Consider the following 24,264-nt stretch of genomic DNA (forward strand, 5'->3'; position numbering starts at 1 on the left):
GGGATTGAATGGATGAGTACGTATTTATATACCTTTAAGATTAAGTGTTTTAGGAATACATAAACATCTTTGAGAAGAGATTATAATCATACACAGCAAGTATGAAACATAAAATTTTTAAAACTTGCTGAGAAGCCTAACGGCTAAATCACAAGTTAAGGGATCACATGCTGTGAGACATAAGTTTAAGATAGATATTCCCAAGGAAATACTCAAGAGAAGTTTTGCTCTGGATCTCGTTAAAGCAAGCACTAAGTTATGTGATTATAAAAAGGAAGCTGTAAGCTGAGAGTGATATTAGTATTAATATTGAAAAATACTTGAGGGGAATCTAGTTTTAAGTTTTACAATTTCAAGTACAATTTATAAATTGGTTAAGGAAGAATGATGTTATGTTCATAGGAAGGAGTGGAACAAAGGATGATAGAAGTTGACCTTGAAAATGAAGTCAGATAATGAAACTTTCCTAATATATTATGGAAATTGGAATTCGAAAATGCTTAAGGCATACATGATTCAAATGGGTTCGAGTCTTAAGTGACAAATCAATATCGTAATGCAAGAAAGATACAAGGTAATATAGAGGCATGAAAGATGATTAAGGACAAAAGGATGACTCTTAGGAATTGTGGTATTGCATGAGATGCAATGATCAAGTTGAGATAAATCTTTGAGGCATCAATAGGATTATAAAGCATACACGTATAATAGATTATAATTCAATGGAGATGACATTGTGATGAATGATATATAGTATAAGGAAACTCAAACATATGGTTGGAAATGATATGAATGATATGAAGTTATACACAAGTATAATAAGAAGGTTGACATGCACTATAAGAATTATTATATTGAAACTAGGATTGGGATACAGATGAATAATGGGGGAATGTAGTCCAAGGCATGTGAACACATGGATTCCTATATATAAAGAGAGAGGTTGACATTTGAAAATGCATGTATATATGTATATATGAAATTGATAATTTTACTAACTGAAGTGAAGAATGGTTCTCGGTAATTGGGAGATTTTGAAATAGTGTCCAGAGAGGTTAGTGAGCTAAAGTGTTAACAGACATGTAATGAACGATTAAAGTTATGAATGACTTTGAAAGTAAACCTTAAATTGTTTAAGTTTTTAATGGAACTCCATTAAAGGAAGGGTTTGGACCAGTATAAGATGGATGAATCAAGGTTGAGAAAATTGGTATGGAGCAAATTAATAAAACGATGAATAGGTATACATAAGTAAGTATGATATGTGATCGAAATCGGTATAATTGAGATGAAGTTATGGTTCAAATGTAATAATGGAGATAAAGGCATGCTTAGTGTCTAGATATAAGAGATCATGGTTGTGAAAAGTATTACTGATCTGGTTCCAAAGGATGATAATTGCTTTAAATAAAGCATTTAATTGAACTGAAGGTGAACGAGGGAAATAAATTGAATGTCCCAATAAAAGGAACAAGGAGTAGGATCATAGAAGGAGATTGATAACGCAACATCGATGGGAATTCGAGGACGAATTCTATTTAAGTGGGGGAGATTGAAATACCCCATACTTTGATATGGTGATAAATAAAGTTGATTGAATGCAAATTGAGATCAATTAAAATGTTTAAAAGTGATAAAAGACGAAAGGAGTAGTTTAGGATAAAATATTTCGCAAGTAAGAAAATAATAATAATTTTCTCGAAGGAGAATTTATGAGATAAAAGGCGATTTGGAAGTCAAGTGCGGCATAATAAGGTATTTTTGGTACCAAGGAGACAAGATAAAATTTTTAGAATAAAATAATATTTTATTAATAAAATAATATTAAAATATTAATATTTAGCCGGATGTCGAAGTCAATCAAGAAGGAGGATCATATGGTTGATCCAAGTGGGGGAGAAGATGACAAGCCCGACTCTACAGAAATATTTGTGATGACATACATGTGGTGGATAGCATGTTTACATGCTAAGAGAGTCTTGAAAAATTTACAAAAGTCGGTATTGTACCTAGAGATACAATAAAGTTGATTTAAGCCTCGAACTAGATCAAATAGAGAATTTACAATGAAATTAAGAATTTTAAAGTCCCAGAATGGGTTAATATGGTGATTCGGAGTTCGAAGATCAATTTGGAGTCAAATTGGAATTTTCGCTATCCAGGGGCAAAATGGTCATTTGCCACCTGGGGACAAAATGAAAATTTTTAGAAAAGATTTTTGGCCCCATTTGACTTATTGGAGTAAGATTTGAGGTCTAGAAGTGAAAAATTTTAATTTCGGTATAATTTGGAGTAAAAGGGTAAAATGGTAATTTTACCATTCGGAATCGAAAATTTAATTTTTTGAAAGGATTTTGATCAAATTTAATTATTTGGAGTGTGAAATGAGTATGAGGAGTGAAAATTATGCATTATGGAAAATTTTCAATTTTTGGGGTAAAAATGTAATTTTTGAAAAGTTCAGGGGCAAAAGTGTAATTTTGAAAAATTTGCTCCACCAAAACTTTGGAAAAATCTGGAAATATCACTTAAGACTTGGATAAGTCAAAGGGAATGCATGGTGAAAGAAAATAGGACAAGTGGATGGCTAGAAAAAAGAAATGAATTAATAAAATATTTAAAATATGAATAAAATAATATTATTTCATTAAACAATAAAAATGCATAAAAAAAATCAGCCCACCCATTCTTCTTCTTCAACATTCGGCCAAGCAAGAAACAAGAGAGAGAAAGGAGAAAACAAAACCCTAGAGAGAGAAAATCAAAGAAAAAGTGTGAATTTTCAAGGAAATTAAGTGAAAAAGGTGAGATTTTTTCCATTAAGCTTGAGTTTTCTTATTCCCAAGCATTTCTCTTTATTTTCCATGATTAAATTACATTTTTTCATGATGAATTCAATTCTGAAAAAATGGGTTAGGAGAGAGAAAGTTGTTGGATTTATTTGATTTTAATTTATGTTAGTGTTTTTAGTTAGTTTAGCATATTTAGAAACAAAACAACAAGAAAAGAATTTATTTTCTCCCCCAACCATTAATGGCTGAATTTACCATGTAGTGAGTGAGGATGAGTTTGATTTTATTCTAGGAGAATTGGTTAAGGACTAATGAATTATGAGCCTAGAAAAATAATGGGAATTTTCGGAGCAAAAATACGAATTTTTACCCACTAGGGGTATTTTTGTAATTTGCTGTTGGGACTGATAATTTGCATCACACTGAGGGACATTAAGTTAATTTGGGTGTAATTGAGGTATAGAAACTGAAAAGAATTAAATTGGAGTTTAAACGAACCCGTTAGGAATTTAATCGGGTGATAAGACGAATTAGGCTAATACCGGATTTAGATAGTTACCAGTGCATTTTTGCATTCCATATCATGCATTGGTAGTCCAAATTAGTTTAATTTTGATTTAGTACCAACTTAGTGAAATTCTCGATTTTGTACTGTGTCAAGGTGGTGAGTCCTCCAATAAAGGCAAGAAAATTGCATCCGAGGACCAGTAGACAGAGTGCTTCGAAAGTCTGAATTCTAGACATAGTGAGTAAACTTATTATCGTCTTAATTATCTAGAGTAGTTTTATACAACTATGTGATTTTATGAAAAATGGGTTTAAATGGTAAATTGTTATGTTTTAAGGGAAATTGTGATTTTATAAAATGATTTTATAAATTTTCTGAAAAATCGAATATTGGTTTTGAAAATAGAGTAATTGGAGACTGCTAGTTTGTGTTGCAAATTTATGGTTCTGAATTGAATGGCTTATGACAATAAATGAGCATGAATGGCTAAACTGATTTTGGTGTTATAATTATATATACTGTGTATTCAGCCTTGAGAGGCTAGGTTGCGATAAATTGCCATGACATGCTAGAATGAATTTTATTGATTGGTGGATTATATATTAATTATTTACTGCAGAGGGGGTTCCGTGGACCAGCCTATTAGAGGGGCACGGTAAACTCCATTATATTATTACCTCGAACGGAGAGGCGCGTAGGGTATCTCCTGGGGTAAAGCTTAGGGTTCACTTCACGCCACACCACCACGTGAAGGGGAACTCAGCCAACGCCAAGGAACGGCTGTATTTTTCTCAAACTAAAAATATATTTTAAGTGTATACGAAATTTTAATAGCCTTGGCGGACTCGGTTGGATGCCCTGCGCAAGGTATCACCGAGTATGAGTTTTGGCACGAGCCAAAGTTTTAAGAAATTCATAAGCCAAGTTGATTACTCAATTTTTATGGATTGATTTTATTTGGTTGAAATGAGTTGAATGGTAATGAAATTACAGTATGATGATTTTTTTTAATTGTCTCCATTTACTCGACTTTAGATAGTTTAGATTGTATCTGTTTACTCACTGGGATTTTATAATCTCACCACCCTCATTTCCTCACATTTCAGGCTCAAGGAATTCCATAGTTAGCTGATTTTGACAAGGACTTTCATTTGGACTCGAATCGGTAAAAGCTGTAGGTTTCCAGCTTCCGATGCATTTTGGATAGATATGGGCCCACGTGTCACTGTAAAAGAAATTTTATGCTTTGGTTATTTTTTTTATAGTATATATGTATATAATTATCTTTTACGCTATAAGAATTATGTATCGATAGTTTTATGAAAATTATTTTACAAGAAAATAGTTTATTTTATTGAATATTTTTATTATATTCAAATGGTCAAATTTTCACTTCAAATCAACGTTTTAGATACTTAATTTTTTTTAAATCATTAAATATATATTTTCGGCTTACCTACTACATTTTTAGCAAGTTTCGAGGTTTTCGACAAAAATGACAAACATGCCCCTATGAGCAAAAAAAAAATGTTATGTTATGATTTGGAAATGATTTGAAATCCTTCGTATTTTGATTATTTGATAACTATTGCTCACCGGGGAAGTGCGAAAGCTGATACGAGAGCCTTGCGAGGTTTCGATCGACATTCGGGGTGAAGAATGTTTGTCGAGGCTTCGCGGCGGTTGTCACAGGCTCGATGGGGAGTTCCGGGTCGTGACATCTCTCCCCTAGAATTTCGTCCAGCCCTTGAGATCACTTTTTGATCTCTCTCCTCAAGCATGCTAAATGGAAATAAAGGCATAGGAAAGGTAGAAATCAAGATAAAATCGAAAAATCTTACCGTTAGACGCGTAAACGGTCGAAAACCGCGAATTTCCCTTTGAATTTTCTTGTTTCTCTTTGGTTTTTCTTTTTTTCTTCCTTTCCTCTCTATTTCCTCTCTTGTTCTTCCTTATGGCCGGCCAGCACTTAAAATTTGGGTTTAAATGGGCTGACTTTTTATTAAAATAATATTATTTCATTAAAAAATGCCACATGTCACTTTCCTATTGGCCCATTTTTAAAATTTCATCCATTTGTTTCTAAATTTTCACCATACACTTGTCCCACATATCCATAGCTTAGATAAAATTCTCAGACTTATCCAAAGTCTCGGTGGAGTAATTTTTAAAATTTACACTTTTGCCCCCGTAAAAGTCAAAAATTACATTTTTACCCCAAAAATTGAAAAATTGCCCATGGACATATTTTTCATCCCTTATACTCATACCATTCTCCAATTTGTCAAATTTGTTCTAAATTCTCTCAAAATCTCAAATTTTGTCTGTGGGTGGAAAAATTACGATTTTGCCCCTACACTTCAAAAATCACCAGAATTAAACTTTTTCACTTCCTATCATTAAATTATACTCCAAATAGTTAATCTTGGTCAAAAATTTCACTCCATGATCAAATTATTATCTTAGGTGGCAAAATGACGATTTTGCCCTTGAATATCAAAATTTCTAATTTTACCCCAAATGAACCCTCGAACTCCGAACAATCCTTTTTAGTCATTCCTGGACTATAAAATATTAAATTTCATCCTACAATTCCTATTTGAACTAGTTCGAGGTTAAATCAATTTAAGTGTACCGTTAGGTACAATATCAGGTTTCGTCTATTCTTAGGTGCCTTTCTAGCGTAATAACATGCTACTCAATGCATGTATGTTATGACATGTATTTATAGGGTCGGGTTTTACAATTCTACCCCCCTTAAAAATAAAATTTTGACCTCAAAATTTCACTTACCAGATTCGACAAATAGATGCGGGTATTGGTTCCTCATCTGATGCTCTACTTCCCATGTCATTTCCTCCATTCGAGCACTTTTTCACAACACTTTGACCATTGAAATACTCTTGTTTCTCAATACTCAATCCTTTCGATCCAAGATACTCACAGGTTGTACCTCGAACTTCAAATCGTCATGCAACTCGATCGGAGGTGCTTCGAGGACGTGAGAGGGATCTGGTACATATTTCTTAAGCATGGAGACATGAAAAACGTTGTGGATCCGATCTAACTCCGGAGGTAATTCTAGCCGATAAGCCACTGGTCCAATCCTTTCAATGATTCGGAATGGTCCAATATATCTCGGGTTGAGCTTTCCCCTCTTCGCAAATCGAATCACACCTTTCATTATCCAATAAAACACCATAATTTATCATGATAGTATAATCAATAAGATTTAATACTTCAAAGTATTCAAATTATTACCTTTCTAAGGAGAAACCTTAAAAAAAACTTTATCATCGATCTCAAACTCCAAGTCTTTTCTCCGTTTATCTGCATAGCTCTTCTGCCTATCCTGGGCTACCTTTAGCCTCTCTCGTATAACCTTGATCTTGTCATTAGTTAGCTCGATCAATTCCACACTCACTAACTTCCTTTCACCTAGTTCATTCCAACAGAGCGGAGTTCGGCACTTCCTTCCATACAAAGCCTCGTATGGTGCCATCCCAATACTAGACTGAAAACTGTTATTATACGCGAACTCCACCAATGGCAAATGTCTATCCCAACTCCCAATAAAGTCAATGACACAAGCCCGTAACATATCCTCCAAGGTCTGGATAGTCCTCTCTGACTGACCATCCGTCTGTGGATGAAAAGTAGTGCTAAATTTCAATTTGGTTCCGAGAGCTTCTTGAAATTTTTGCCAGAATCGAGAAGTGAATCGAGGATCTCGGTCTGACACTATAGAAACGGGAACTCCATGTAGCCTCACAATCTCATCTATATAGAGCTGAGCCAGCTTCTCAATAGAGTATGTACTATGGACAGCTAAAAAGTGAGCGAACTTAGTCAATCGATCTACGATCACCCAGATCGCATCCTTTCCCCTCTGTGTCCGCGGCAATCCCAAAACAAAATCCATAGTTACATGCTCCCATTTCCACTCGGGAACAGGTAAAGACTGAAGTGTACCTGCTGGCCTTTGATGCTCCGCCTTAACTTGCTGACATACGAGACACTTTGCTACGAATTCTGCTACGTCTCGCTTCATACCCGACCACTAATAATTCTCCCTGATAGTCCTATACATCTTGGTGATTCCGGGATGTAATGCATAAGCAGATGAATGGGCTTCTTCCATGATCGCCTGTCTCAACTGGTTTCCCTCAGGAACACAAACTCGATCTTTAAACATCAAGACGTTATCCTCTCCAAATCTAAACTCACTGACTCCCCCATCGATCAGTTTTTGAATTTCTTTTCTTAATTCATCATCAGACCTCTGAATGTCCTTGATCTGATTAAGTAATGAAGGTCGCACAATGAAGTTTGCCAATAAGGATCTATCCTCACCATTTCTCAACTGAACCCCAAGAGATTTCATCTCTATTAATGCTGAAAAATAACAACTCTGAAGTGTTGCTAAAGACGATGAAGACTTACGACTTAAGGCATCAGCTACAATGTTCGTCTTTCCAGGATGATAGTCTATCACCAAGTCATAATCTTTTATCAACTCCAACCATCGCCTTTGCCTCAAATTAAGCTCCTTTTGGGTGAGCAAATATTTTAAACTCTTGTGATCCGTAAATATCCGACAATGCTCACCATACAAGTAATGCATCCAGATTTTTAAAGCAAACACCACTGCTGCTAACTCTAAATCATGGGTAGGGTAATTTGCTTCATGCCTCTTTAGCTGTCTAGAAGCATAAGCCACAACTTTTTCATCCTGCATCAATACGCACCCCAACCCCAACTTTGAGGCATCACTATATACTACAAATCCCTTACCATTAACAGGAAGTGTTAAAACGGGAGCGGAGGTTAACCGGTTCTTTAGCTCCTGAAATCGATTCTCACAAATATCATCCCACACAAACTTAACTCCCTTACAAGTTAGACGGGTCAAAGGAGCTGCTATTAAGGAAAACCCCTGAACAAACCTCCGATAATAACCGGTTAATCCGAGAAAACTACGAATCTCCGTCACTGTCTTAGGTTGCTCCCATTGTAAAATTGCCTCTACTTTCTTAGGATCAACATATATTCCAGTTCTCGATACTACGTGTCCCAAGAATACCACTTCCTGTAACCAAAACTCACACTTCGAAAACTTTGCATACAATTGTCTTTCCCGCAAAGTATGTAATACTATACGCAAGTGGGCAGCGTGCTCATCATTATCTCTCAAGTAAATCAGTATGTCATCAATGAACACAATAACAAACTTGTCCAGGTAAGGGTGGAACACCCTGTTCATGAGATCCATAAAAGCTGTCGGTGCGTTAGTTAACCCAAAAGGCATGACCAAGAACTCATAATGACCGTACCGAGTCCTGAACGCTGTCTTAGGTACATCCTGTTCTTTAATCCTCAACTGATGATACCCAGACCTTAGATCAACCTTGGAAAACACTGTAGCTCCTTGTAATTGATCGAAAAGATCATCAATCCTCGGTAACGGATACTTGTTCTTAATGGTCATTCTATTAAGCTGTCGGTAATCGATACATAACCAAAGTGTATCGTCTTTCTTTTTCACAAATAAAACCGGTGCTCCCCACGGAGATATACTAGGGCATATAAAACCCTTGTCCACCAACTCTTGCAATTGTACTTTCAACTCCTTCAACTCTGCTGGAGCCATTCTATATGGAGGGATAGAAATAGGTGCGGTACCCGAAAGTAAATCAATAGGGAACTCAAGCTCTCGATCAGGAGGCACTCCTGGTAAATCATCAGGAAATACATCAGGAAACTCACTTACTATCGGGACATCCTCTAACTTAGGTTCCCCCTTTGAAGTATCAATTACGTATGCCAAATAAGTCGGATACCCTTTTTGCACTAATTTTGAAGCTTTGATGGTCGAGATTACACAGGACGGTAATACTCGGCGTTTCCCTACAAACACAATCTCTGCTCCTTTCGAATTTCGAAGAACAACTTCCTTTCGAAAACAATCCACGTTCGCCCGATGTGCAGTTAACCAGTCCATACCCAATATTAGATCAAAATCCAGGATCTCTAGAGGAATTAAGTCACCCCTAAATTCTTCCTCGCCTACCCTTACCCCACAGTCTCTATAACAACTGTTTCTAACTAGCTTTTCTCCTAAAGGGGTGTGAATTACAATTTCTTCCTCTAATGGTGACAGGTTTCTATCAGCAATTGATGCAAATATGGTGCTCACATAAGACCTATCTGAGCCAGAATCTATCAAAACATAAGCATCTTTATCAAATAAAGACATAGTACCTGTCACTGCTCTAGGTCAGACCTGTGCCTCATCTTCTGTCACAGCGAAAACTCTTGTCGAGGTACGAGTCTGTGGTCTCGAAGGTGGATGTGTCGGGGTATTACTCTCCACACCGGATCGTATGGCCACTCCCTGTCTCGGTGGCAACCCAGAAGAATCTCTCCTCTGTATATCAGTGCGAGCTGGTGATGATGATGCAACTACCGTGGCTCGTCCTAACCGTGGGCAATTACTCCTAATATGACCCGTCTGTCCACATTGGAAACATCTTGTTGGCTCTCTACTTAGCCCACTATGATAATTCCCACAATTTCTGCATCTGTCAGAACCTCCGAAACTCTTCCCAGAACCAGTCATAGCAGATCTGCTAAACCTCGAAGGTCTCTGCTGTGATGGTGGAAATGGAGGTCGAGGAGATGTCACGGAAACAGAAGTAGTGCTCCCTGAAGTCGCTGAGTCCTTGCCTCTTTTTACTGGCTGACTAGAAGACATACCAAGATTCCTCCTTTTTGCAAACTCAGTCTGAATCCTTCTATTCTCAATCACGAGCTTCTTAGCTCGTAAAGCCATCTGTACCACCTCCTTATGCGGCTCCCTACCAGTCACTGTCATCCGCTCTCTAATCTCATTACGAAGCCCTTCCTCAAAATAACTGGCCTGATCCTGCTCAGATTTCACCAAATCCAGCACATATAACATCAACTCGTTAAAACGAGTCTCGTACTCCTCTACAGTTAGATTTCCCTGTTTCAAACTCAGAAATTCTCTCTTCTTTTCTTTTTGATGAAAATAAGTGAAATACTGACCATCGAATTCCTTGAGAAGATCGGACCACGTTTGAGGAGTAGTGGAACTGGACTTCACTGAATTCCACCAAGTACGAGCCCTCTTCTCTAATAATCTCGTAGCCACCATCAGCTTCATATCGTCGTCTAATCTCATATCAGAGAGAGTCTCTGAAACCTGATTAATCCAGTCCTTTGCCCTAGTGGCATCCAACTCACCCGTGAAAGACACACAACCGAGCTGTCTAGCCTCCTTTAGCTTCTTGGAAATGGATACATCTTGTACCGGTGGTGGAACTAAAGGAGTAACTGGTGGTACTATAGGTGGAACTTGACCAGTCGGAGCTCCACCAGCCATTGCGGTAAAGAAAGCTACCAATGCTTGTGCTGCCTCTGTAGGCATGGTGGGAATACCCGTAGGTGGCGGAGGAGGTGGAGGATGTGGAGGACTATTGGCCTGCTCAGTAGTAGGTGCTGCCCGAATGGTAGACGCAGCCGATTCTTCCCCTACTGCATCTAGTTGACGACGTTGGGAACGACCTTTTCCCCTCCCAACCGATCTAGTGAGAGGTGGGCGTCCGCGTCGAGGAGGCATAATAATCTATAAGAGAAAACGAGCAAGCTTAGGGAACCTTAGGCTCTATATGAAAATGCATGCATTCTATTCAACCTAACCTAACTTAATCCGGGGCCGCACTGATACTGTAAATTTTTAAAACCACTTTAAAACCAAAAACTCTTATCTTTAAAACCAAAAGCTCTTATCTTTAAAACCAAAAGCTCTGATACCAATAGAATTGTCACGACCCGGAACCTCCCTCAGGCCCATGACAATCACCGCGACGTCCCGATTGACACTCATTATCCGAAATGCCAACCGGAACCCCGCAAGGCTTACATATCAGTTTTTTTCCTTTCCTGTAAGCAATCATTGTTAAATATCGAGTTTTTAGAGAATATATACTATTTTAGATAAAAAACAATCAAAATAAAATTTTCGCCACACAGGGGTATTTTGGTCATTTTTTTTTTAAAAAATTTTGAAACTGGCTAAAACGTAATATACAAGTACAAAACACATAATTCATATTCAAAATGAGTTTAAAAGTCTAAAATCTTCATTTAAAATGAAATTACGATTATTTGAATATAATAAGAAAATAAAAGAAATATTAAGGGAAATATTCTATTTTCTTATAAAACAATATTTATAAAGTTATACGTGAATAATTTTTAAAGCGTAAAAGCTAAATAAATTTATACATACTAAAATACAGTAAGCCAAAATATTTAATTTAATTTACAATAAAAAGAGGGCCCCCGAATAAACAAAAGTAAAGAGGACTGTGAACCTACGGTTTGGAAAATGCAAATCCAATGGTAGTCCTCGATGAGATCAGCTATCTACAGTCTATACTGAACCTAAAATTGGTGAAAATGAGGGTGGTGAGATTATAAAATCCCAATGAGTAAACAGACATTATCATAACTATCTAAAGGCGAGTAAAATGGAGGCAAGTTTAAACAACAAATTTCAACCCATTTCATATTGTTTTCAATTTATTTCTTAAACCATAAAATATTTGTAATTTACCAAAACAATTATTAAGGCTTATATCTTTTATTAAAACAAGGCTCAAGCCAAAACTAATCCTCGGGGATACCTTGGCCGAGGCATCTAACCGAGTCCACCAAGGGTGTTAAAACATTCACACGTGAAACACATTTTTATTGTTAAAAACTAGCCGTTCCTTGGCGTTGGTCGAGTTACACATTCACGTGGGGGTTCGACGTGAAGTGAGCTCTAATACTACCCCAGGAGTTACCCTCCTCGCCTCTACAACCGGAGTAACTATATAACTAGGTTTATCGTGCGCCTCTAATAAGCAGTCCACGGAAACCCGTCACTACAGTGACTAACCCACCAATTTTAATAAAATTTCGACAGTATAACGTGGCTTTTATTTATTTATCCAACCTGCATAGTGAAATCAACTTACATAACTTTCCCAAATGCACTCACAAAATATAGCCACATATACTCATTTCTCATAAGCCATTCCTAGGAAAATATATATTTTTCAAGTCAGTTTGCAGCCTCCAATTACTCAATTTCATAATCAATACAATATATTTTTATTTATCACATTTATTCCTAAAACATCAAAAATCTCGTTTTCATTTCATAAAATACATAAAGGGCATTTAAAAATAAACTCTAGATAATTTACAATAATAATAAGTTTACTCACTGTTTGTACAAACTAAAAGCTTTCTAAGCGCCCCGATCACTACTCGTCGGGTACGACTTCTTTGCCTTTTTCGGAAGGCTCTCCTCCTAGACACATTACAATAATTTACACAATTCATCACATTGATGCTAAATCACTATATAATAAACTTAAATCCTATACTAATGCATGGTATGAAATGCAATAGCCTAAAACGGCTTAACCGCGGTATTAACCTATTTTGGCACTTTGGTCGATAAATTGCTAACGCGCTCCATTTTAGCTCTAAATAATCTCATTCGCTCTCCAACATTTCTAATCATTAAATATCAGCCAATAACCTTCTAAAAACAACAAAATCAGCTCACTCCCTTCCTTGGAAATCACGTTTAATCATTTTTCATCATTTCTCTTCATTTCCCTTAGAATAAAATCAATTCATCATCATTGTACAGCATTGAGCATCCAGCCAAGAGTGGGTATTGTGAAAATTTAATGATTTCTTGCCCAATTTAATTTCTAAACACCTTTAACTAACTAAAACTATCAATTTAACTAAAAATCAAAACCTAAAAATTTCAATTTCTCTCCCCTAGAATTTCGTCCAGCCCTTGATATCACTTTTTGATCTCTCTCCTCAAGCATGCTAAATGGAAATAAAGGCATAGAAAAGGTAGAAATCAAGCTAAAATCAAAAAATCTTACCGTTAGACGCGTAAACGATCGAAAATCACGAATTTCCCTTTGAATTTTCTTGTTTCTCTTTGGTTTTTCTTTTTTTCTTCCTTTCCTCTCTATTTCCTCTCTTGTTCTTCGTTATGGCCGGCCAGCACTTAAAATTTGGGTTTAAATGGGCTGACTTTTCATTAAAATAATATTATATCATTAAAAAAATGCCACATGTCACTTTCCTATTGGCCCATTTTTTAAATTTCATCCATTTGTTTCCAAATTTTCACCATACACTTGTCCCACATATCCATAGCTTAGATAAAATTCTCAGACTTATCCAAAGTCTCGGTGGAGTAGTTTTTGAAATTTACACTTTTGCCCCCGTAAAAGCCAAAAATTACATTTTTGCCCCAAAAATTGAAAAATTGCCCATGGACATATTTTTCATCCCTTATACTCATATCATTCTCCAATTTGTCAAATTTGATCTAAATTCTCTCAAAATCTCAAATTTTGTCCGTGGGTGGCAAAATTACGATTTTGCCCTTACACTTCAAAAATCACCAGAATTAAACTTTTTCACTTCCTATCATTAAATTATACTCCAAATAGTTAATCTTGGTCAAAAATTTCACTCCATGATCAAATTATTATCTTAGGTGGCAAAATGACGATTTTGCCCTTGAATATCAAAATTTCTAATTTTACCCCAAATGAACCCTCGAACTCCGAACAATCATTTTTAGTCATTCCTGGACTATAAAATATTAAATTTCATCCTACAATTCCTATTTGAACTAGTTCGAGGTTAAATCAATTTAAGTGTACCGTTAGGTACAATATCATGTTTCGTATATTCTTAGGTGCTTTTCTAGCGTAATAACATGTTACTCAATGCATGTATGTCATGATATGTATTTATAGGGTCGGGTTTTACAAGTTATGTACCACATAAAATCAGAAAAAGAATATACCTTTCCAAGTGATATCGTAATCAAATGGATTCCTTTTGGTGACAAAACAAGTTTGGTGTGAAAGAATCCCAGCCACTCAATCATTTGGCCTCCAATGATGCACACATGATTGCAACGGATCCTTCTCAAGGAGAGAGCTTTATTTCACGAGCTTGTGCTAGCAAGTGGACAATGATTTGTCCTCTTTTCTTCTTTGATTTCCAGCAAAGAATTAAAGGAGAAGTTTTCAAAAGAAAATAAATGTCTCAAGAGTTGTAGAACTCAAGAGAAAAATCCTTCTCCATAAAAAAAAGTGTGGCTATAATGTGATATTTATATCTAGGTTTAACTTATTAAAATTTGCAAAATAAGTCCTTAATATTGTAACAATTATAATATTTAACCAATAACTAATTAAACTCTTTTAATTAGGTCCTTAACAGTTAAAACCTAGTATTTGATTTAAGTTTAACTTAAATCATCACACTCTCAATTTAATCCAAATTGCAACCTTTGTGTGTGACCCATTAGGTTCCTAAAATGTTGGCAATGGAATTGAATTATAATATTATTAATTAATTAATTTAAATGAATCATATTCAATTTTAAATTAACTAATTCAATTCCATAAACCATGATTGGCATCTAGCAATGCATCATGGCCACCCAATTGTTAGGAGAGTCAAAGGATTCTTTGACAACCTTTCAGTGTAATTCATTCCCTCATTATATATCCTGAAGATGATAAGAGCTTGGTGCAGTGCCTACTCTTATTGATCTCCATATTTCTCCTTGCAGTTAGACTGTTAGCTTTATGGAGACTTATGAAACTCATTTCATAATCTCCTAATCATCTTGGCCAAGGATTTGATTAAGCTAATATCAACCAAGAACTAATGAGATATTTCCCTTTCAATCACTTGGGGTGATGATTCCTATCTTGACCACTCATCTGCCTTCACGTGCTTCATGCTATATCCAAAAGCATCCTGTTTTGGCATCCTTGGTTAGGCACCCATAGGGATGAAATCAAAGCATAGCACTCCACACATAAGACAACCTGGTGTCTTAAGTCTAGGGAGTATTTACATAACTGACACATGAGAAGTATTGCATAGACACTTGAGTGAAATACCAAATGCACTTCTCATGGCGGGTCATGTTCAGTGAACTCGCTCTCCCATGGCAAGCACCCACATGCTAGTTCCAAGTATCTTTATACTTCAACCTATGAGAACGATTGCTTACTTCACAAGTAAGGAACATAACATGTGCCAATCTTTGAGCAATATTGATACCCTGTCTCAATAATACAATGACCAGGAACTTTTAGGAACAATGCTTTAATGCATAAGGATCTCATAATTGTATCCCAATATAATTCCTTTGCAAGGCATATATAGTTCCATGGGCTTTATCTACATAAGTACAAAAAGGTAATTAAATTACAAACTTATGGATAAAGAACTACCTCAATGTTATTATGGATAACAAAATATCATACATGAATATCTCAAAATTGCAATTCCCATACAACCACAGATTGGCTTGTAAGGCTTATACTAGCAAAAATGACAGCAAATATCCAAGCAAGACAGGCAAGACAGAGAGTTTCTCATTGCATTAAAAATCAATTTAGAAGCAATTAACAATTTCAACATTCAACATTCATTACAATCACATAATATTTTCTTTAACATTTCGATGGTATGTGTAAACATGTATACAACCACCGGCTCATCAGCTCATGTGCACTCCCACACCGCACATAGCTGGAATCATAATCCACCGATCATCAGCTCATGCGCACTCCTTTACTGCACATAGTTGGAATCATCATCCATCGGTCAATAGCTCATGTGCACTCTCACACCGCACATAGCTAGAATCATCATCCATCGATCATCAGCTCATGTGCACTCCCACACCGCACATAGCTAGAATCACCCGTCATCACGGGCATGCGTACTCTCACACCGCACACGCGCGGTTACAATTATCGCACAATATTATCATTGAAAGCATAACATATATATCATCAGAATATAGGAACACATGGGTTCATCACATTACACATTTTGCAACTTAAAACATTTCATCAAAGGCTTGTTCCCAAGCATGATTTAGAGAAAAAAGGTAAAATATAATCATTTAAGTGCTTCATCTTAACACATATGTAGTTCCCACAAATAATTTAATGCAAGTTCACTCACTTGTCCTTGTTGATTCTTTTGATCGACTCTAACTTCAACTAATGCTCCAAATGGACATGTGGGGCCTCGTTGGAACCTGTCACACACAATATAACCATAAAAAATATAATAGCCCACAAATCTAATTATTAGGCATCTTTAACAACTTAAAATGAACCCTAACTTATTTCTCACCTTAGTGGACTTGTAGTCGAATTTTCTTAGTGCGGATTAAAAGAGGAAAACTCTTTCATGAGTTTTCAAGCTAATTTGAAGAGTTTCCCTCCTTAAAAATGTTCAGTTAGTGAGAGAAAATATAGAGAAAAAACTTTTTTTGAGGGTTTTTAAGGTGAAAAAGTGAAAGAGAACAAAAACCCTATGAAAAAGTGTGCAAAAACATGAATTTTGGAGCTAGTATGAGATGGTTATGGAGGTTTTAAGGTTTCTTTCCATGGAGGATGAAAAGTTCTGCAAAAAGGAGAGAAGAAATGAGAGGAAAATGAAGAAGGTGTTGGAACTTTACATATTTATCTCTAAAGTCAATCAAAGTTTCACGTAATTTACAAAAATGCCCATTTTTGTTCTTTTAGTGCAGTACTTTCACTTTGACAAAGATTTTGACCACTTTTCGATCAGAATTGGGAAATTTGATAAACACCAAAGTTTTAGCTCTGTCTTTTAGTTTCTAATGGTTCAAAAATCATGTCATTTGGACTTCTTTATTAGGAGATATGTGTCATAGCCCAAATGTCAGGCTATGACCGACACATGGGCCTAATGGGCATAGCCCACTAAGCCCAAGCAAGCCTATTTATGCAATCCCGATCATTAATCCCAACCATCATTTCTAAAACCACATATTGCAATTCTCAATTATAAATATTTCTATAACGTTTTATAGCAATCCAATATTCACATTTGTATTATGCTAACATAGTATCACTCATTTGCCACCTTACAGTGGCATCAGTAATCAAATATACATATTTGATTTTTAACATGAATCTTAGTGGTCTTCATTACTTATACATGTACACAAGCATAAGACTCTTGACCATCAGCGGAGTGATCGTGGGTGAAGGTACAGCTACTAAGATGTCATAGTACCTACCAAGAAGGCGAGCATATGTGTGCGACTCAATCTAGGTCTCAATTGCCTTCGAATCTGAAAACATGAATTTTAAAAATGTGAGTATAAAACTCAGTGAATGACCATAAAAAGGGAACAAGCAATCGATAGGAAGAATTTGGAAATCATGATGCACTTGTGTGAGACCTTGAGCTCTATAAGCTCGTAACTAGGCATAGACGCAATAACACGGACTAGGGTAATTTCGTCATTTTCTTAGTAAGCCCCTAAAAGTAAGTTTTAAACAATATTATGGCCTAAATAGGTCTAAGGCATAAATGGATGATGAAATTATGGGTAAAATGACAAGGAAACAAAAATTTTGATGATTTTCATGGTAGGGGCAAAATGGTCATTTTTCACCTCAAGTTAGAATTTTAAGTTTTCATGAACCCGAACATTTCTAGACCATTATGGACCTTGTCCTAGTGTCAAAAGAGTAAAAAGATTGCATAAAAGATTGGAGGACAATAAGTTAATTTGTGAAGGGGTATTTTGGTAATTTAAGTGGAGTGAATAAGCTTAGGCTATAAATATCCCTTTCTTCCAGCAGCTTTTACATTCTCCAGTAGCTTTTCTTTTTCTTCTTCTTCTCTTTCACATTGCTTCCCAACTCCATGAAAGCTTGATAAGAAAGTTCCACAACCTTCCTCAAATAGCTTCAAATTTCATGCTTTTAGTGCACCCTTTCCATAAACCCTTGTGATCTTCCATTCTCTCACTTTAAAACCCTTGAAAAATCTTGTTTCCATACTCTCTTTCACTAGTTAGGTGTTTTAGAGAGAGAAAGAGGAAGCTTTACAACAGTTTGGAGAATTGTTGGAAAGAATTTCAAAGTTTCAAAGCTATTAAGGTTCCAACGAAGCCACACTGTAAAACCCGACCCTATAAACACATGTCATGACATACATGCACTGAGTAGCATGTTATTACGCTAGGAAAGCCCCTAAGAATAGACGAAACCCGGTATTGTTCCTAACGGTACACTTAAGTTGATTTAACCTCGAACTAGTTCAAATAGGAATCTTAAGATGAAATTTAATATTTTACAGTCCAGGAATGACTAAAAATGATTGTTCGGAGTTCGAGGGTTCATTTGAGAAAAAATTGAGAATTTTGATGTTTAGGGGCAAAATCGTCATTTTGCCACCTAAGATAATAATTTGATCATGGAGTGAAATTTTTGACCAAGATTAACTATTTGGAGTATAATTTAATGAAAGGAAGTGAAAATTTTCAATTCCGGCAATTTTCAAAAAAATAAGGGCAAAACGATAATTTTGTTGGCCCGAGGTAAAACCGTAATTTTCACCACCCAAAACTTGTCAAAATCATAGGATTTATTTATTTTTGGTATGAATAACTATGGTATTTTAAGTGGTGAAAAATTGAAGTTGAATGGACGAAATTTTAAAAACGGGCCAATGGAAAAGTGACACATGGCACTTTTTAATGATTTCATATTATTTTAAAGGAAAATCAGCCCATTTAAACCCCACATCAGGTGATGGTCAGCCATAAGGGGAAAGGAAGAAAAGAGAAAAACCAAAGCAAAACTAGAAAATTCAAAGGGGAATTCACGTTTTTCGTCTGTTTACGCATCTAATGGTAAGATTTTTCAACTTTAGCTTGATTTCTACCTTTCCTATGCCTTTGTTTCCATTTAGCATGCTTGAGGAGAGAGATCAAAAAGTGATACCAAGGGCTGGCCGAATTTCAAGGGGAGGGATTTTGAAATTTTTATGTTTTGATTCTTAGTTAAATTGGCAGTTTTAGTTAGTTAAATGTGTATAGAAATCAAATTGGGCAAGAAAGCATGAAATTCTCACAATACCCACGCTTGGCCGAATATTTAGTGTTGTACAATAATGATGAACTGATTTGTATTCTAAGAGAAATGAAGAGAAAATGATGAAAAATGGTTAAATGTGATAGAAAAACATAGTGGAAAATTAACTGAGTTAATGTCCCATTTTTTACCCAATTTTTCAAGGAGGAAAGTGAGCTGATTTTGGTGATTTTAGAGGATTATTGGCTGATATTTAATGGTTAGAAATGTTGGAGAGAAAATGGGACAATTTAGAGTTAAAATGGAGCGCGTTAGCAATTTATCGGGTAAAGTGCCAAAAATAGGTTAATACCGCATTTAAGCCGTTTTAGGCTATTGCATTTCATTCCATGCATTAGTATAGTATTTAAGTCAATTTATATAGTGATTTAGCATCAATGTGGTGAATTGTGTAATTTTTGGAATGTGTCTAGGAGGAGAACCTTCCGGTAAAGGCAAGGAAGTCGTACCCGACGAACAGTGATCGGGGCACCTAGAAAGCATTTAAATTGTACAAAAAGTGAGTAAACCTATTATTATTGTAAATTATCTAGAGTTTATTTTTAAATGCTCTTTATGTATTTTATAAAATGAAAATGAGATTAAAATGGGACTTTTGATGTTTTAGAAATAAATGTAACAAATAAATATATTGTGTTGATTATTTGAAATAAGAAACTTTTGATTATGAAATTGAGTAATTGGAGGCTACCAATTGTCTTGAAAAATATATTTTCCTATGAATGGCTTATGATATATGAGTATATGTGACGATATTTTATAATTGCATGGGGAATTTATGTAAGTTGTCTTTTAATATGTAGGTTGGGTAAATAAATAAAAGTCACGTTATACTGTCGAAATTTTATTAAAATTTGTGGGTTTAGTCACTGCAATGACGGGTTTCTGTGGACTGCCTATTAAAGGGGTACAGTAAACCCGATTTTATAGTTACTCCAGTTGTAGATGCGAGGAGGGTAACTCTCGGGTAGTGTTACAACTCACTTCACGTCGAACCCCCACGTGAATGTGTAACTTGGCCAACGCCAAGGAACGACTTGTTTTCAAAACTAACATGTGTTTAACATGTAAATATCTTAACAACCTTGGTGGACTTGGTTAGATGCCTCAGCCAAGGTATCCCCGAGGACTAGTTTTTAGCTTAAGCCCTGTTTCTAATAAAAGTCATAAGCCCTAACAACTGTTTTGGTAAATTACAAATATTTTATAGTTTAAGAAATAAATTGAAAACCTTATGAAATGGTTTGTGATTTGCTGTTTAAACTTGCCTCCATTTTTGTAACACCCGACCTTAAATTATCTGTGATATATCATGCACATGCTTTGGATAGCATGTTTGTATATTAAATTGCCCCGGAAAACAAGTTAAATGATTGTATTGCCCCTAATGGTACGGTTCAGTCAAATAAGTCTTGAACTAGTTTAAACAAAGAATCGAGGATGAATTTGAGAAAACTAAAACCCATGGGTTGATTTAAAATGAGGATTCAGAGTTTGAGGTCCGATATGGAGTTAATCCGGACTTTAAGTATTCTAGGGGCAAAATGGTAATTTGCCACCTGAGGACGAATATGAAAATTTTTAATCCCGTTTGATTAAGATTGATTATATTAAACTTATTGGAGTTTAATTTGAGGGTTTGGCAGTGAAAAAGTTTAATTTCGGTGATTTTTGGAGTATAGGGGTAAAATCGTAATTTTTCCATCCGCAAACAAAATTTGAGATTTTGAGAGAATTTAGATCACATTTGACAAATTGGAGAATGTTATGAGTATAAGGGATGAAAAATATGTCTATGGGCAATTTTTCAGTTTTTGGGGTAAAAATGTAATTTTTGACTTTTACGGGGGCAAAAGTATAAATTTAAAAAATTACTCCACCAAGACTTTGGATAAGTCTGAGAATTTTATCTAAGCTATGGATATGTGGGACAAGTGTATGGTGAAAATTTGAAAATAAATGGATTGCTAGAATTTAAGGAATTAATAAAATAAAATTATATTATTTTAGCCTTTAAAAATGTCAAAATTCCAGAATTCTCATCTTCTTCAGCTGTCCAAACCAGGAGAGAAAAAGGGGGAAAAGAAATAAAAACCCTAGCTGAAAAAAATTGGGGAAAATCAAGAGAAATCAAGAAATCAAGCATTAAAAAGGTAAATTTCATTGATTTTCCTTGTCATTTTCACTACCCATGCATTTTTTCTCATTTCCATGCAAACTTAGAAAGTGGGTATGGACACCCATGCTGGCCAAACCTCCATGGATGAGTTTTGAGCTTGAGTTTTGGTTGATTTTAATTGAATTAAGTGATTTTAGTTAGGTTATATTGAAATATAGCAAAAATAAGCTAGAGAAATAATTTTCACCCATTGAAACCCATTATGCTGAATTTTCTAGGGGAAAATTGGCTGCTGATCTTGATGTTTATTTGAGGAATTATGATGAATAATGATGAATTATGAGCCTAGAAAAATAATGGGAATTTTCAGAGCAAAAATACGAATTTTTACCCACTATGGGTATTTTCGTAATTTGCTACCGAGATTGATAATTTGCACCACACTGAGGGACATTAAGTCAATTTGGGTGCAATTGAGGTATAGAAACTGAACAAAATTAATTTGTAGTTTAAACGGACACGTATATCGATTTATCGGGTAAAAGAACGAAATAGGTTAACATCGCGTTTAGGCAAAATTTAGACATTTTGCACTTCATATCATGCATTAGTAGTATAAATTAGTTTATTTTGGTTTAGTACCAAATTAGTAAACCTCTTAATTGTACAATTTATCAAGGTGGCGAATCCTCTGGCAATGGCAAAAAAATCACACTCGAGGAGTAATAGTTGGAGTACCCGAATTTAGTTTTCAGAAACTGTGAGTAAACTTATTATCGTCGTAATTATCTAGAGTAGTTTTTATACAATTGTGTGATTTTATGAAAAATGGGTTTAAATGGTAAATTGCTATGTTTTAAGAGAAATTGTGATTTTATAAATTTTCTGGAAAATCAAATACTGGTTTTGAAAATAGAGTAATTGGAGACTGCTTGCTTGTGTTGTAAATTTATGCTTTTAAATTGAATGGCTTATGACAATAAATGAGCATGAATGGCTAAACTGATTTTGGTGTTAGAATTATTTGTACTGTGTATTTAGCCTTGAGAGGCTAGGTTGTGATAAATTACCATGTCATGCCGAAAAAGATTTTATAAATCAGATGGTAGATAAAAGATTAGCTACTCTAGTAGTGGGGGGTTCCGTGGGCCAACCTATTAGAGGGGCACAGTAAACTCCTTTATATTCTCACCTTGGTCGTAGAGGCACGTAAGGTATCTCCTGAGGTGGGCTTTTTGAGTGCACTTTCACGTGGACCACCGCGTGAGAGTGAGACTCAACCAACGCCAAGGAACGACTATATTTCAAAATAAAAATATGATTTATGCGAAATATGAATTTTTAATAGCCTTGGCGGACTCGGTTGGATACCCTTGGTCCAAGTGTCACCGAGTACAAGATTTGGCATGAGCCAAGTTTTGACTAATTCACGAGCCATATTGATTTTTTTGAAATGAATATTCGTGATGTGAAAAATTTGCTAAAGTTAATTATTTTTTAATTGTCTCCATTTACTCGCCTTTAGATAGTTTAGATGGTGTCTGTTTACTCACTGGGATTTTATAATCTCACCACCCTCAGTTCCCCACATTTCAGGTTCGGGATAGCCGGTAGATAGCCGATTGCATCAAGGACTTCAGTTAGCCTTGCATTGTTAAAATTATAGGTCCACAAACTCACATCTTATTGGTTAGTTGGGGGCCCACGTGTCATTGTAAAAGTAATTTTATACTTTAGTTATTTGATTTAAAATATGTATGAACATATTTAGCTTTTACACTATGTTTTTGGCGAGTTTCGATATTATCGAAGAAAAATGATAAAAATGCCCCTATGAGCCAAAAAATAATATTTTATTGTTTTGATTTGGAAACGACTTATGATTTCTTGAAATGTAAGATTTAATAACTGTCACTCACCGGGGAGATGCGGAAGCTGATGCTAAGCCTTGAGGGGTTTCGATCGGCATTCAGGGTAATGAGTACCTATCGGGACGTCGCAGAGGTTGTCACGAGCCAGATGGGAGTTTCGGGTCGTGACAATTAGAGTGGTATCAGAGCATGGTTTAAAGATCAGAGATTTTGATTTTAAAGCTTTGGATTTCATAGTTTTTGGTTTTAAAGTTGTTTTAAGAAATCCACATTGACACTGCGTGGCCCAAGTTAAATTAAGTTAAGTTAGTTAAGCTAAGTCAGGTTAGGTAGAATAGAATACGTGCATTTGCATATAAAATTTGGAGTTGTTTAGACTTGTTTTGTTTTTTCTTATAGATCTTATGGGATCTATAGGAACTCTTGATCCTAGTAATCCACTTCCTTGTTAATGTCATGCAAAGGTCATAAGTAGGGCTGTTGTTCGGGTTTAAGATGCCACTCGTGCCACGAGCCAGTGTTGGAGAGATCTTAAAACGAATGCTCCTAATGAAAGATTAATGAAATGATATATCCCTCCGATTATGGATGGAGAAATTTGGAGTTGGACAAATAGGCCGTGATAATTTATTCATTTGGTGGAGTGTACAAATTAAGTATTGAGGTAAGAGTAAATTCAAACATATGTGCATGAAGATAAGAACACTATGTTAATTAAGCGTGTTATGCCCATATAAAAGTGGTGTTGATTTCAATTAAGCGATTGTGAGATTTTTAAAATTGATTGGATCTATTATAGTCTATGGATATAAGCACGTGAACTAACTCAAGAGTGAGTACTAATGATTACTATAATTGATGTGTGGTCATGAAGTAAGAAGTTAGTAAACAAATCTGCTAT

General features: G+C 35.5%; 1 long non-coding RNA gene across 1 annotated transcript; it reads left to right on the forward strand.

The window, feature by feature from the left end:
* Positions 1 to 2,365: 2,365 nt before the first annotated feature.
* Positions 2,366 to 4,642, forward strand: LOC148762460 (uncharacterized). Its single transcript, XR_016026458.1, has 3 exons — positions 2,366 to 2,804; positions 3,454 to 3,537; positions 4,407 to 4,642. It is a non-coding gene; the product is annotated as an uncharacterized LOC148762460 (long non-coding RNA).
* Positions 4,643 to 24,264: the final 19,622 nt, after the last annotated feature.

This window comes from Theobroma cacao, chromosome 5 (assembly GCF_053813885.1).
Source record: "Theobroma cacao isolate CCN51 chromosome 5, ASM5381388v1, whole genome shotgun sequence".
NCBI classification, from domain to species: domain Eukaryota; kingdom Viridiplantae; phylum Streptophyta; class Magnoliopsida; order Malvales; family Malvaceae; genus Theobroma; species Theobroma cacao.